Here is a 17,423-nt window from a genome sequence, read left to right on the forward strand (position 1 = left end):
TTGTCCTCTCTTTTAAAGGACAACTGTAGGGAGGCTGCCATGTTTTTATGTCCTTTTGTGCAATACCAGTTGCCTGGCTGTCCTGCTGAGCCTCTGTCTCTAATACTTTTATCCATAGACCCTAGACAAGCATGCAGCAGATCAGGTGTTTCTAACACTGACAAGATTAGCCACATGCTTGTTTATGGTGTTATTTAGACACTACTGCATCCAAATAGATCAGCAGGGCTGCCAGGCAACTGGTATTGCTTAACCATTTAAGCCTTCTGGATGTAGAAGCTACGTCCAGAAGGCCATGTGCGCGCCCATGCTTCGTTAGCCCAGAAATCAATCAATCCCCGGCAGGAAAAGCGACTGCTTCTCTCGGAAGCCTCCCTTTTTCTGCCTCTTACATCCCCCTACGTAAGCATCATGTAAACAAACTCACGGTTGCCATCTTGTGGTCAAAAAGTAAAACTACATCTACATGTAAAAAAAATAAAAAATAATTACATATTTACATTAAAAAATTACTATTTACATCCCACCCTCCCAAAAATACCCAAATAAAATGTTTAATAAAAAAAAACATTACAATAAAAAAAAACACATTTACCTAAGGGTCTAAACTTTTTACATATCAATGTAAAGATGAAATATTTCAATTTTTTTTATTATAAGCTTGTAAATAGTGATGGATGCAAAACAGAAAAAAATGCACTTTTATTTCCAAATAAAATATTGCCGCCATACATTGTGATAGGGACATAATTTAAATGGTGGCATACCCGGGACTATTAGGCAAATACAATACATGGGTTTTAATTATGGAGGCATGTATTATTTTAAAACTATAATGGCCGAAAACTGAGAAATAATGATTTTTTTCCGTTTTTTTCTTATTCTTCCTGTTAAAATGCATTTACAGTAAAGTGGCTCTTCGCAAAATGTACCACTCAAAGAAAGCCTAATTGATGGCAGAAAAAACCAAGATATAGATCAATTCATTGTGAATGTGATAAGTAGTGATAAAGTTATAGGATAATGAATGGGAGGTGATAATTGCTCGGATGCATAAAGTGAAAACGACTGAAGGCTGAAGTGGTTAAGAGGTAATAAATATGGCAGCCTCTATATACCTCTCGGTATAATTGTCCTTTAAGGTTTCCTCACTTTAATCTTGATAAACTTGGATATGTGTGGGTGCAGGTATCATCTTTTCCTTTTTTTTTTCTTTTTGAACTTGATGGACTGATAGCTTTTTTCAACCAAACTTACTATGTAACTATGTAACCTATGGATTGTACACAGATCACCATAAGATGTATTATAAAAACAACATGTTTATTAGTTTTAAAAAATAAAAATGTAGAACCATCCCAAAGGACAAAAACAATAATATTAAAGAGATAAGTGAATGTCCTTCAGTATAAGGAATAATGTAGCAGGTATTAGATACATTGAAAACATATCACAGATAGTAGGGGGAATATCCAAGCTATGAATCCCCAGAGAGTGATTATAACAAAAAGTAGTGGAATAATTTATATATATCCTTACATTGAAAGATTACTAATACTTTTTTTTCTGGCTGGACTTGATGGATGAATGTCTTTTTTTCAACCAAACTAACTATGTAACTATGTAACTTTGTAATGTATTAAAGTAATTTTACATTTGTGATTGTTACATGCACCATAGAACTACTGGCACCTACTGTACTGCTTCAATTTTTCTTATAATGCAAAATTATAATAAAAAAAAAAAGCAGTGTGCAATACATATTCTGGTATATTTTCATAGTAAGCATAACATTTTCCCATTAGTTGCTCAAACTTAACCACCAGGCCCATCTCTTCCTAGCTGCTACAGCTAATCAGACATTTGTTAGATCTTCATTTTCAAAGTTACGTTAATAAAGTTGATGTTGAACACTGTTTGTTGAATATGCATCTGTTCGGTATGAGGACTGTTTAGCCAAACAGGGCACAATGTTTAGGATTGCAAGGGCCCAGCAGCTGAAACCATTTAACTGATGTAAAAATGTAAAAGCCCCTCTAGTTCATTGCATCAGCTGTAATACACCATTGTCTTTATTGTTAACTATTGTTTTATCTGTTTTGCATTGTTATACCTTGTATTCTGTTGTACAGCACTATGGAAGATATCTGTGCTATGTAAATGAATAATAATAATGATTATAATAATAATTATTATTATTACTATTATTATTATTATTATTATTATTATTATTATTATTATTATTATTATTATTAATAAATTAACCCTGTTGTTTACAGCCAGCTAAGAGGTGGAAACAAAGATGGCGCTGGCAAGGTTAGTGACATAGTCCCAACAGATGCTACTGTACACCCACCTAGTAGATGCATTAAAGAAATTTTGTCAATTGTAACCCTTTCTTCAGAGGATTACAAAGTATCCAATTGGGTGTCTTATTTTTAAATAAGCAAAAAAAACAAAACACATATATACATAAATTGATCTGTGGAAAGACCAAGACCCGTGTAGGGACAAATTCCTCACAAAGGCACATGATGACAAAGCACAAATTACACCTGAGGAAAAGCAGCACACAAAAGCAAAGCCACACAACGCAGTGGAAGATACCAGGCCGCAATTATTTCTCAAAAAAGGCAATACCCAAACTGTACCGTGATGTTGAAAGGTAAGTGGTGTCATCTCTGGCACACAGCGTTGGGTCAAGGGTTCATCTGACCACGGATGCCTGGTCTGCAAAGCACAGTCAGGCCTGCCCGAAGACTAAGTCAGTCCCCACACACAGCATCTCTGCCTGCATGCAGTGTGACTGCCTGCCCCACTAAGCCGGTCCCCACACAGCATCTCTGCCTGTAAGCCGCTTGACTGCCTTCTCCTCCACCACCAACAGGGTCCAGGACTCTAGGTGGATTCCTGAATTTTTAAGGGCGCTATATGAGTGTGTTGGGGGGCACACCCAAGATAATAAGGTCGTTGCTTCATTGTGGACAGACCAAATTCGATGCAATTCAAATGCAATGTGATTTCTACCCTTAAAACCCTGCTGTGCGTCAAATCCGTAATTTTCCCCAGGACTTTTGGCATGTATCCCACTCCGCCATGCCCCCCTCCAGGTGTTAGACCCCTTGAAACATCGTTTCCATCACTTTTGTGGCCAGAATTAATGTTTGAAGTTTTGAAAGTTTGCCTGCCCATTGAAGTCTATTGCAGTTCGAAAAGTTTGCATTACAGATGCAGATTACTTCTCTGGTTCCAAGCGGCTTCAGAAGCATGCATAATCCTATGGTCAAACTTAATTCAGCATAGTTCATATACTTTCACTTCCGCATCAGCGGGCATCATAGGAGTCCTGTTACCTTAGTCTCGCTGGAAATCCGTGCAAGCAGCCGCAGCGTCCCGCGGCTATCAGGTACCTGTATCGGATGGGCTCACTCACCGCTGTCAGGCTCTCCGCTTTGGGTACGTGTTCCAGGCTATTCCTCCAGCCTCAACATCATTCAAGCCCTGCCCACATACGTTACACCCACTAACACGTGAGCTTCCTCAGTGTGATTGTGCGACAGCTTTTGAAGCCGCTTGGAACAAGAGAAGTAATCTGCATCTGTAATGCAGGGACTGGTTGCACATAGAATGAAATAGGCCTATGGATGCCTTTGATAAATCAAATAAGTCCTGCATAGACTCTTGCCATTAGCACTTGAGGGCGCTCTCTATCACTTGTATACACACACACTGTGCTAGGATCGGCTGATCCATATTTGAGTGTGAATGTGAGGAGAATTTGGTATGTTTGGTTCCAGGTGTACACCTTGGTGATTGATGCCCACGTCTTGCTTTTAGGGATTCAATTTTTAGGGGGATGGAGGTCACGCTATTCTTCTACAAATAAACTTATTTTTGGCATACAGTTCTGTGAGTAGTGGTTGTTTGTATTGTGATATATAAGTTAAAAGCCAGGGTCTTAGTTCACAAAAGAATGCATTCTCTTGCTTAGTCACCTACACTGCGCAGAAGGTAACCCAGGCAATCATAAGTGGCTTAAATAAGCCACTGATTAGCTTGACTCAGCCAAGCAGTTGCTTATCTGAAAATGAGGACGCTGTTAAGATATCCACTTTGTGCTGAAAGCCACCTCTAGGGTTAAAATCTTATAAAAGAAGCAATATTATACTATGGGTACTGGCAAAATGACACAGAATAGTGGAAAATGTTGGGGTTTCTTGTGACACTAGGGGTAATGTTAATGGGGAGGAGGGTGAGAGTTGTTTCAGAAAAATAACCTGGAGCAACGGTCCTCTTATTTTCATTAGTCACACCACATCACCTTAGCTAGCCCTAGACATAGGTACTAGCTCAGATGTTTACATCAAGATGGCAGCAGCCAATATTTTGGGACATCGAAATTAGTTAACAAATCATTTTATTTTTATACCACTATTAATAAATCTCAGTATAGATGTTCATGGACCCCTTAGTTACACAATTAATGGTAATGGACTCTCCATAGTTGACTGGCATTACCCAAAGTATTGCCAAAGTCTCCACTGTCTAGTCACCATTTTGGCTGCAGCAATATTGGAGATGCCCAGGTGTTTAATCATGTTTTTAACCGTTGGCATGAACTTTCAAAGAAAAACAAAGCTTCTGATTGAGTGTCTCTTTCACAGCTAACCAACTGATTGGCCTGGATGCCCAGGTCTTCCCACTAACATTAGCTATCATTCAGAATGATATTTATGATGCATTTGACTTTAACCCAGATAGCAACAGTAGGGGACACCAAAGCTCAGAAAACTGATCAAGTACATAAAAAAGAACAAGGTACTGATTGAGTGGGAAAATTGGTAGAATAATAAGCAGCAATTTTTCCAGGAATTGTACATTATGCTGTAGAAATGACTATAATATTTCAAGTAGAAAAGACTGTCAAAAAGAGTTTTATTCCTTTAAATGGAAATTATTTCTCATGCCATGACTCTTTCAAACTGTCAGGGCGCTCAGACTAACAATTTATAACACATGTCTTCTTAAGCTAATGATTTTGTAAGGAGATTAAAAATATACAATATGGTCCCTTTTGGCAATATAACTTTTCACATTCAGCTCTGTCTCTTTGCATAAACCTTATAAGGTAAAACCCCCATTACTCAGCACCAACAGAGATTGGCTAATGCTGGATAAGTGTAGTTTCTGGGTGCTTGAGAGTCAAAGTTAAAAATAGGCCTAGCTCAAAAACAGGACTTCTCATGATCTCTCCTGTAGCATGTCCTGTTGGTTGCAGTTGATTTCTCTGCTTGCATACAGTTGCATAGTTTTGCTAGCATTCACAATAAGTGTCATTGCCATCTGCAATCACTTTGCAGTCCAAAGCAGCTCAGGATGTCATGAATCCACCTATGGCTTGTTGCAGCTGAGCTGCAGTCAGACAATGCTGAATTCACTGCATGCATGTTGCTGCAAAATGTTGCATGCATATGTAATGTGTCCTATCCATCTGCAATCAGCCTGCAGTCTTCAATCAGAGTAGCACAGAATTGTGTGACTACCATTCAGCTGTGTTGGAATTGCATGCCTGTTCTCATTGGGCGATGTCCATATAAAAACCTCTTCATCCCTTGACACTTTGCCTGTCATAGCTTTCAGCTTTGCTATAGCTGTTGGCTGGGTCCCGTGTTTCATTTGTAATTTACCTTATCTTGCTTCCTTGTGGGCGGTTGTTGTTTCTGCATGGGCAAACAGCAAAGTCCTTCCAGTCCTGCTAGCCTGAATGCAGCCATCACTGTGGTAGTGATTGACTAGTGCTCCTGCTAGTCTTGATCTTTTGGACATGACTATACCAGCGGTTGCTATTAGTTACGTTCCTTCTTGTTATGTCTTGTTTGTGCTTGTGTGGATGTGTGCCATCACTGCCGTAGCAATTAGATTGCAAACATTTATTCCTGTCTGTTTGTCTGTCCTTGTCTTATTTAGTGTGGCGGACAACAGAAGCTCAGAGCTGCAGTCACTATGAGCAATCATCCTGGTCTTGTTGTGGCGGTTATCGGAAACTCAGAGCTGCAGTCACTCTGAGAAATCATCCTGGTCTTGTTGTGGCGATTATCGGAAGCTCAGAGCTGCAGTCACTCTGAGCAATCACTCCAATAGTCTCCTAGGTGCTCCTTCAGTAACGCTATCCTGGATAAGGTAACTTGCCAGTGCACTTGTCCTGCAGGTTCACCACTCCTGCCACAGTAGAATCCAACAACAATAAGGATAAGGCACTCCACGGACTTCAAACTTGCGTTTGTTTTACTCAGTGCATGGACACACAAATGGAAGGTTGATTTGATGGTCAATGATGCCCAGCTGTTAAGGACCATTGATAAATCTACAGCCAACTTCCTGGTAACAGAATACCCACAGGTACCTGAGTTGTACCTTTTACCTAAAATTCATAAAAACCTTATTGATCCCCCGGGGCGTCCAATTGTCTCCAGTGTAAATTCAGTGTTGTATCCTCTATCCAAGTACGTTGATTCAGTGCTTCAACCACTAGCGCTGAAGATCTCTACATGTTTAAAAGACACAACTGATTTGTTAATCAGGTTGAATGCCATAGAGGAGGTACCTGAGGACTTGCTGTTATGCACACTGGACAGGCAGAGCTGGTTCACATCCATCCCTCATGTTGAAGGGACGGCGTGTATTGAAACCAAGCTGCTAGAAACCAATTTGCATCACAACAAAATATTTTTTGTTAGATTGCCTGGATTTAGTTTTGAGACAAAATTACTTCCAGTTTGGGGACAAATATTATGTTCAGACCCAGGGGACGAGCATGGTATCACCGGTAGCTCTGTCCTTTGCCAATCTTTTTTTGACAGACATTGAGGATCGTATGTTTATCCATAATACAAAGTACAAGCAGCAGCTTTATAGGTACTACAGATTTGTGGATGATGTGTTGATTTTGGGGTGAGGAACGGAATTGTCCTTCAGAACTATGGTTGATGAGGCTAATTTAATGCATCCAACCATAAAGTTCACTGCTAAATGCTCAGATTTGAGAATTGATTATCTGGATGTGACCATATCCAAAAAAGAGGGACATTTCTGCACAAAATTGTTCAGGAAACCGACGGAGAGAAACAATTTATTGCGGATGGATAGTTTTCACGATGAAAGATTAAAAAAGAGTATTCCAAAAGGCCAATTTTTAAGGGCCCGTCGAATCTCATCCACAGATACTAAGTACCATGAAGCTGCAGGCTGTCTAATCGAGAACTTTGCTGCAAAGGGTTTTAAATATTCCAGTTTGGTCAGGGTGAGTGAGGACATTTCCAGCATTGAGCGCGAGTCCTTGCTGAGGCCCAAGGGGAAAGAGAAGAGAGGCAAGGGCAGGATCCCTTTTGTACTCCATTATGGACATTTATCCAGGAGAATAAGAGGGATAGTCTGCAAATTCTGGCCCATTCGGGAGGGATCCTGAATGCGGAAAATTGTTTAAAGATTATCCCCTGTTTGCATACAGAAGGGGCAGAACCATTGCCAATCATGTGTGCAAACGGGTTTTTGATAAACCACCAGTGTTGGAGGGACGCAAGGGTACCCATCCGTGCTATTCCTGTAATTGTTGTTCTGGCATCATACGGGGTGAATATCTGTCTCATCCGCATACTGGTCATAGAGCACCCGTAAAAGGGAGTTACAATTGTGACACAACATTTGTGGTTTACACATTGAATTGTCCTTGCGGATTTGTTTATGTGGGGGAGACAACCCGCAATGTGAAGGTGCGCATTCAAGAGCACAAGCAAAGCATTGCTGAAGTCCACAAAAATTTGGGAAAGGGGATTGAGAAGCAGAATGTCCCGGTGGGCCGACATTTTGTTCAGGCTGGACATTCGGCTTCCCAGTTGAGATGAATGGTTTTAGATTCTGTCCCCCCTCTACGCAGAGAGGGAGACAGAGAAAAGGTACTGCTCCGTAGTTTTATCAGGGGATTCACAAACAGGGGCATATAGTCTTCAGGCAGGGCATGAGGCTCTGTCATCAGTTCAGGAATTTTTTAAGGCCATGGCCATTATATATGATGATCCGGATATCGCTTCCACCGCTGAATGGAAGCTAAAGACCCTGCGTCAGGGCCGAGATCCGGTTGAGGTTTACGCAGCAGAATTCAGGAAGTGGGCTGTATCAGCTAGATTGGGAACATATGTACTGTTGGACTGTTTCTTGTCAGGTTTATCTGATGCAGTTTCTGATTTGATGTTAGGACATCCTGAGCCCAAAACCATTGATGAGGCAATTTCTTTGGCGGTACGGGTAGATCGCCGATTACGCTATTAAAAACAGACCCGGGGTAGAAAAGCTGTAAGATATGTCTCCTACGCCTCCTCTCCAACCTCGTCACCTCCGCCTGAGCTGATGCAAATCGGACACTCGAGACTGACGCAGGTGGAAAAGAATCGCAGGAAATCAGAAAGTCTCTGTTTATACTGTGCAGAGGAGGGTCATATGGTTCAGAATTGTCCTAAGAAGTCGGGAAACGCTGCCGCCTAGGTGTAGTCAGAGGTAATACCCTAGGTGAGCAGTCTTTACCTCTAAACAATAATTGTCTGCTCTTTCCCTGCTCTATCACGTGGGAAGGTCAGACTGTCCCCACAGAAGCATTTGTAGACTCTGGTTCTGCGGCCAACTTCATAGATTATGATTTTGTAAAAAGATTGGGATTTCCCGTACTCCTGTTAGACTGACAGATCCTGGTCACTGCAGTTGATGACTCTCCTTTACAGAGTAGACAACGCCTTTCTCAAACCCCCTTGTTGGTGTGTAATATAGGGGGGCTACATAAAGAGAGTTTACAATTCCTTGTCCTGCAAATGGCAACCTCCACCGTTATCCTTGGTATGCCTTGGTTGCAACTTCACTCCTCTCAGATTGACTGGGCTTCAGGTCAGCTAAAGAGCTGGTTGGCCCATTGTCATCATCATTGTTTGGAGAAAGTTACTGTTTGTGCTACCAAGATTCAGGTTAAAGGAGTGCCAGTACAGTATGCGGAATTCGCAGATGTGTTCTGTCCTAAATCCGCAGATAAACTCCCGCCTCACCGTAGCTTCGACTGTCCCATTGATTTAAGATCTGGTTGTATGCCTCCTAGGGGTCACCTTTATAATCTTTCAGGACCTGAGAAAGTGGCAATGCAGGAGTACATCAAAGAAAATTTGGCCAAAGGCTTTATCCGCCCTTCACGTTCGCCAGCTGGGGCAGGTTTCTTTTTTGTGCAGAAAAAAGAGGGAGGCCTCTGACCTTGCATTGACTACCGAGGTTTAAATAAGATTACAGTAAAAAATCGTTACCCTTTGCCTTTGATTGATGATTTGTTCGCTCAGGTGACCAATGCTAGTATTTTTTGCAAATTGGATTTACGAGGTGCATACAACCTGGTACGGATCAGAGATGGTGACGAATGTAAGAAGGCATTCAACACACCCGACGGGCACTACGAGTGTCTGGTTATGCCCTTTGGGTAGTGTAATGCTCCTGCCGTCTTCCAGGAGTTGATCAATGAGGATATACTGATTTTCTCTCCTAATCTGGCCGAACATCGTAAACATGTCAAGTTCGTTTTAAAGAAATTAAGACAGAACTCACTGTATGCCAAGTTAGAAAAGTGCCTCTTCGAGGTCACTTCCATTCCTTTTTTGGGTTATATTATCTCTACATCTGGTCTCTCCATGGATCCAGAGAAAGTCTTTGCTGTTTTGGTGTGGCCACAACCTGTGGGTTTGAAGTCACTCCAAAGATTTTTGGGCTTTGCCAATTACTACAGGAGATTCATCAAGGGGTTCTCCTCTGTAGTGTCACCCCTCACCAGTCTTACCAAGAAAGGGGCTGACACTTATCACTGGTCAGCAGAGGCACATTCTGCCTTTTCCACATTGAAAAAACTGTTCTGTTCTGCTCCCATTTTGAGACATGTGGATGTCACCTTCCCCTTCATAGTGGAGGTCGATGCCTCAGAGGTCGGGGTTGGGGCTGTACTGTCTCAACGCTCTGGGTTGCAGGGTAAGCTTCACCCTTGTGCTTACTTTTCCCGTAGGTTCTCTTCTGCTGAGAAGAACTACGATATTGGCAATCGAGAGCTTTTGGCCATTAAATTAGCATTCGAAGAATGGCGGCATTGGCTAGAAGGGGCAGAGCATACTATCACAGTCTATACAGATCATAAGAACTTGCAGTACATAGAAGGGGCCAAAAGACTTAGTCCTCGACAGGCCCGTTGGTCTTTATTCTTTTCAAGATTCAGATTTGTCATAATGTATACACCAGGTAGTGAAAACGTCAAAGCAGACACTCTATCTAGGTGTTTCGAGCCTGAGACAGTGCAACCTTCAACCTCTGAAACCATCCTCCCTCAGAAAATTGTAGTAGGGGTGGATGAACACCCTGTAGAAAAAGTCACAGGAGACAAAAAAACGGGAGCCCAGTAGTGCAATATGTCAATGACCACAATAAAAGAAAATACATTAGAAGCACTACTCACAAAGGGAGGTTGCTGGGGGCAACCAACCACAGAAAGCAGGTGGAGACAATAAACCCGACTCCACTCGGGGTGGTCCTAGCCAGAACCGGAAGGATGGTCGCTCTCTTAGTGGAAAAAAGGGGGACAGAGTCCACTGTGGGGACTCCACTGGTGGTCTGCCACCTCCCCTCGGACAGGATGTGTTCGGGGGTATACTTAGCACGTAAAAGGGAAAGAGGCACCCTGGTGTAATAAAATCAAAGGCTCCCTATGCTAGATGATCGTTTCTATTTGGCACTTTTACTGGCCTGATGAAGTGGGCCGAGACCCGCGAAACGCGTTGCCTGTGCTAATAAAAATTACTTGTATTAACTACAGAGGTTTCGTCATTGAGGTAAGCTACCTCATATCACTTTTTGATTTTAAGCTGATTTTAGATGCTTTTATTACACCAGGGCGCCTCTTTCCCTTTTACGTACCTCAGAAAATAGTCTTGGCAGCTACTGAGACTTGGAAGGATTGGACGGCTACTCTGGGCCCTTATCAACAGGATTTTCCAGAGGGGAAGCCTAAGGGAGTTATGTTTGTACCACTGCCTTTCCGTCTACAACTCTTACAATTCTTCCATTCCCATAAAAATGTGGGGCATCCTGGGGCTGCTAGAACTCAGGATTTACTGGCCAGATGTGCTTGGTGGCCTACGCTAGCAACAGATTGTAAGTAGTTTGTAAGAGAGTGCTCAGTGTGTGCAAGAAGTAAGCCCTCACGCCAGGCACCAGTGGGTACATTACAACCCCTACCAGTGCCAAATGAACCCTGGACTCATTTGTCAATGGACTTCGTAGGAGAACTCCTCAAGTCTGAATGCAAGATGGTCATCTGGGTGGTAGTAGATAGGTTCAGTAAGATGGCCCATTTTGTCCCTTTGAAAGGACTCCCCTCGGCCCAGGAGTTGGCTGATCTCTTCATCCAGCACGTTTTCCGGCTGCATTGCATTCCAGAGAATGTGGTGTCAGATCGGGGAGTCCAGTTCGTGTCACAATTTTGGAAAGCCTTTTGCCATCAGTTGGGTATGGACCTTTCGTTTTCATCAGGCTACCACCCACAGACCAATAGTCAGACAGAGAGAGTTAACCAGTCCCTTGAGCAATTTTTCAGATGTTATGTGGCAGATGCACAGTCCGATTGGGTAAAGTTTTTGCCATTTGCGGAATTTGCACATAACAATCTGAAGAGTTCCTCTTCAGGATTTTCACCATTTCAGGTAGTATCAGGAAGATCTCCCAAGTTTGCTCTGTTACCTGTGGCATCTACACCATTCCCGGCCTTGGAGGACTGGCAGAGAGCATTGAGGGAGATTTGGGGAATGGTTAAGAGGAATCTGGGGAAAGCCTTTCAGACCCAGAAGAAACAGGCAGATAAGCGACGGCCCATGTTGTTTTATTGATTTGAGTTTATAGCAATTTGGATACTTCACAGAGGAGTGAGGCCAACGCGTGCACATCTACAGGAGAGATCAATCAATTACAAGCGCACTGGCTGGTCCATGTGGTCAGCATAAATATCTGGTGAGCGTACAATTTGCTCATAGGCGTGAGGTGGAAGCATACACAGTGTGTTGGTGCACGGTGATTATCACAATATATGTGACAGTATTACGCTATGTTTTGTTCCATATATATTCCTTTGAGGTAATTCGTATCTTGGAGAACGTGGATTCCGGTGAAGATTGAGATATCAACCAATGCTGTCATTGCTGATCTATAACATAATCAGCAACAACATCTGGTGAGAGGATTATATGTACTGAAGGGAAGATAAGGACTATTTATAACGCTTGGACTATATAGACTCTGATAGAGAGCGCTTCCAGAAACTTGTACTTCATATTCTGTTACCTGTTATGATCTCTGGCTTTCCTGACCATTCTCCTGCTCACTGATTCGGTACCTCCGCCTATCTGATTACCTGTTGCTGACATTGCCTGTACCCGGATACCGAATCAGTCTTTCGTCTCTGTACTTTACCTGTCCGTGTGTTGCCGACTCTGCTTGTCTGACCTTTCTGGCTGTCACCCAAACCTTGGGTGGTCAGCCTTACTGCACTATCTGTGACACTTGCTCTTCAGGTGTTCACCAGCTGCAAGCACGGGTTTAGGGTCACCTGCTCCTCAGGAAACCATCTTGCAGCTCAGCCAGTGGTCTCTATCACTAAGGAGTCCACTGGCTGCTGTACAGTCTGATTCCCTGCCATCAGGGAATCCTTGGCTGCAGTACAGTCTGATTCCCCACTCCTTGGGAAGTCTCTGGCTGCTGTCAAATCATATTTCTCATTTAACCAGTTATACTCCGGCAGTCCTGTCAGTGGTTCCTGCTCCTCAGGTGTCCACTGGCTGCAATACCATCCGATTCCCTGCTCCCCAGGGAATCCTCAGCTGCAGTTCCATCATAATCACTAATTCCACCAACTGTCCCCTTTACAGTCCAATCAGTGGGACCCTGCCCCTTAGGGGTCCACTGGCTACAGTGCAGTCTGGTTCCCTGCTCCTCAGGGAATCCTTGGCTGCAGTAGTATCTGTATCTCCCGCCTTAAGGGAGATAACTTCTCTGATTACTGTTGCACCAAACACTATAACACATTGGGTGTCCTGTGTCTGGCTATACTAGTATTATTGGTGATTCTGCAGATCACACATAATCAGGTATAGCATCTGTATTATTGGTGATACTGCAGATCACCAATAATCAGAAAAAATCTGTGTTGCTGACACCAATCGTTACAAGGAAAGAATAATTCGGTGTGTTTACAAGTGCTGCGGGAATATTGATGACCCCTCCACTAATCTTTGCTATGTAGATGGTATAGTAGTTCCCTGTATAGGAATTATAGAAATAAAGTAAAGCGGACACACCGTCCTGTTCTGGGTGCTTGATGTGGTGACCTGGCAACGTCACCTTAAGAACATAACATAGCAAGGTACATCAGCACACCAGTCTCCATTCTAAATGCCACATTGCCTTGCGTGGCCCCCGAAACAATTGTCGGTTGACCATGTGGTTTAGTGCACAGTAAAATGTGTGTTGCATTTTGAATGGAGACTGGTGTGCTGATGTACCTTGCTATGCTATGTACAAAAATTATGAAATTGTATATAGTTCAGTATTTGTGATGATGTAATGTTTCACTTGGGTGTGACTTTCTGTGGGGTGGTCCTTTAAAAGGGGAAGTTGGTGTTGTGGGTGGTACACTTGAGGAAGGGTCAGGTGACCTGTAACATGTGTGTCCATGCTCTGAATAAAACAAACGCAAGTTTGAAGCACGTGGAGTGCCTCATCCTTATTGTTTTTGGACTCTGAGCAATCATCCTGGTCTTGTTGTGGCGATTATCGGAAGCTCAGAGCTGCAGTCGCTCTAAACAATTTTACTCCCTGTCACTAGTCTACTACTCTTAAGCATAAATAAAGATAATAGCTGCGCTTCTGTTTGTACTTGTGTTTCTTCCAGTATAAAACAATCAGCAGGTAAAAACGACACCCCCCGTCAGGTGGGGACTCACCGGATGGTGCGGCCTTCAGGGGCCGATATCGCATTTGGGGTATTGGCCACCCCACACCTCTCTGGCACCCCGGGGCTAGTGGTCGGCACACGAAGAAGAGCATGCTGTTTTAGATCCAGGACGCTGGATTTTAATCTGATAACGCTTTTTATCTTTGTGGAATATGTGGGTGTAATTTTGAATCTTTTTATTGAATATTAAAGTAGTACTGCGCAATGGAGATGTCTGCTTAGTTTTTAAAGGAGCCATATTAAGAAGATTGGAAATTGAGGTTGTGCTATAAACGCTTTCTGGCTGTGAAGAGACGCGGAAAAGCCGCCACTTCTCATGGTGAGGCGGCTGTTTCCGCGTCCAGCATGGCGACACAATGCGGGAAAGCCGCCGCATGCCGCCTAGGCAGAGCGGCGGAGTCCGCATTAGAGGCGGCGGATTTGTCGCATGGTAGTGTCCCTGACAATGGGGGTGAGCGTAGGGAAGCCGCCGCTGGGGTAGTGAGCGGTGCGGCGGTCCCCACGCTCGGTTCGCTGGAGGCATTGCAAGGTATGACTGGTGTGGCTGGGACTGATAGTCCACACTGGTTCAGAGTAACACGTGCGCGCGCTGAGAGGCAAGGTTTATATGACAGCCAGAGGTTAGGCAGCTGACCAGGCCGGTCAGCTGACAATTGCAGCACCATTCATTGGTGCAGCATTTAGGGAGGTGCTGGGCAGTCTTTCTGTATATATACTGCTGGCTGTTCAGTTGCTGGTTGTCTGGCGTTGCGATCACTTAGTGGTAGCACTCAGACCTGAGTCAGATCCTAAAGTGTGCCGGGACCAGCTGGAGCTGTAATCCTACACTTAGCTAGATTCTATTGATAGTCTAAAGTACTAGTTTGATTGTGATTATCTGTTATGACCTTCTGCCTGCCTGACTATTCTTCTGAACTCTGATCCTGTACCTTGCCATTCTGATACTCTGTTGCCGAACCCCGGCTCGTCCTTAGACTCTGCATCTGCCTCCTGATTTTGTACCTCGATATTTCTGATATCCTGTTGCCGAACCCTGCCTGTACTTTAGACTCCGCCTCTGCCTTCTGAATTTGTACTTTATCTGTCCGTGTGTTTTCGACCTGGCTTGTCCGACCTCGAGAACTGACCTTACTGTTAGAGGCAGTTCCTAGATCTGTTAGTGACACCCCCTCCAGGGTGTCACTCCCGTTCTGTCCTTCCTACCTTCAGCCTGACTCCTCCCCCGGGAGAGTCCAGGTCTTCGGAAGGAATCTGTATTTGTACTCCTTGCTGTACGGACCTTGTTCCTGAGGTTCAGTCCTCAAAGTATTACTGTTGCACCAAACACTCTTACCCTACTACTTCTGCAATTTTGGTGGGGTGCACGAGTGCTGTGTCCACAGAAGGGAAAAGGTGGAGGTGCACCTGTAACAAAGTTACTACACTATATGTTGTGCATATGTTTATTTTTGAGTGACAAGTTGGAGAAACCTGCATGATCAGAAGCTACTGCAGCTGAGGGCAAGGACCGTTAAACCAGGGGCTATATACTTCAGGCCTTGATTGCTGTTTGTCGTTGAGCAGCCACCCCATCTGGTGAGCGCATTTCTGCACAGGGTGCTGGGGTGGAAGTGCTAAAAAAAAGTGACAAAATACTGCACTATGTTGTGTCTCTTTTCTTGACTTATGTAAGAGCGGAGGTGGTAGCAGAACTGGAGATGACTGCAGCTGCAATAAGAAGTGATTTGATCGATTGGCCTTAAGTGGCAGGCTCTTAACGCTGTTTGTGACTGAACAGCCACGTCATCTGGTGAGCGCAACTTGGAATCAATTTTTGTGTGCTATACCGGTGTGATGTGGGTCTGGTAGAGGCTGCAATATCTATCTGACGGTATTACCCTATATAGTGTTTTTTTTCTTTTCCCCATGTTTATGTCTCTACTTGGATGCAACTTAACCTGAGGGCTGGCACGCACACTCCAGAACCGGTGGAATATCCCTTAGGAGAGAGAGTAGTGTGAAACATCACCCCGGGATACCGTGGAGGCGCTTACACCTCTGGACTTATATCTTCAGAGACTCCAGTTCATCACCGGCTGTTTATAATAAAAATGGAGACTCCTCTTCGCGTAAAAGTCTACTTATGGCTTTATTCGTTTTAAAAATATGCATGTGTATGCAAAAATTATCAGCAAAAATGTAAAAATGTTCCAGTAATAAGTGTTCCCAACATGGGATAGTAACAACTCAATATGAGCAATTAGGGATCACTTAAAGTAAAGTAATGCACTTAGCTAGGGTGGATAGAGCACCCAAGGATCAACTAACAGCCTGCTCGGTGTCCACGGATGTCACTCCCACTATCGGGGTTATTACTGCTAACTGGAAAGATAAAACAACTGCGCGAATCCCACCGGTCACGTCCGACCGAGCCTTTGCGCTGACGTCACACCGCAACTCCGCCCAATGTTTCGTTGCTATGGCAACTCCTCAGGGGCTGCAGAGCCGCGGTGTGTAATGCCTCAAATAGGGAAGCAGCTTCTGTGGCTGCGCCCAGCTTGTAAGCCCGAGCTACAGGACCTCTGCAAGATGCAAAGGCCGCTAAGGTCCTCAAGCTTTATTTTAAAAATGAATAAAGCCATAAGTAGAATTTTACGCAATGAGGCATCTCTATTTTTATTTTTAAACGGCTGGTGATGAACTTGAGTCCCTTAAGGACCAGACGGGAGGTGCCAGAGAGGCTGTGGGGTGGCCAATACCCCAAACGCGATATCAGGCCCTGGAGGCCGCACCATCCGGTGAGTCCCCACCTGATGGGGGTGGGGGGTTGTTTTTACCTGCTGGTTGTTTTATACTGGAAGAAACACAAGCACAAACAGAAGCACAGCTATTATATTTATGTATGCTTAAAATTGGTACAAAAACTGAATAGCAGCGCTCCACACCTGTTTTATGATCTTGGACTTTGTAGTGTGTATGTGGTGCTTGTACATGGACTTTTGCATGAAACTATATTTGACTCACAGTATAATTTCACTGTGGATTGATGAGTTCCCTATATGAGTGCAGTGTTCCAAGTGTGATTTGATTCTATATTTTGTATATTGAATACAGCAGCATACTACTGGTTATGTGGTGCTTGTACATAGACTTTTGCATGAAACTGTAACTGACTTACAGTATAATTTTCCTAAAATTGAGAAGTCTCCTACATGAGCGCAGTGTTTCAAGTGTGATTTCATTCTATAGTCTACTACTCTTGCTGTAATCTGTGTTTTCTCCTCCACTACTGCATCCTTTACTATTTCCTGATATCATCCAGTAACGTGTATCTTGTTTAGTGGACCTGGGTAGTACTCTTGTCTTACCAGCCTCA

This window comes from Hyperolius riggenbachi, chromosome 3, assembly GCF_040937935.1.
Source record: "Hyperolius riggenbachi isolate aHypRig1 chromosome 3, aHypRig1.pri, whole genome shotgun sequence".
NCBI classification, from domain to species: domain Eukaryota; kingdom Metazoa; phylum Chordata; class Amphibia; order Anura; family Hyperoliidae; genus Hyperolius; species Hyperolius riggenbachi.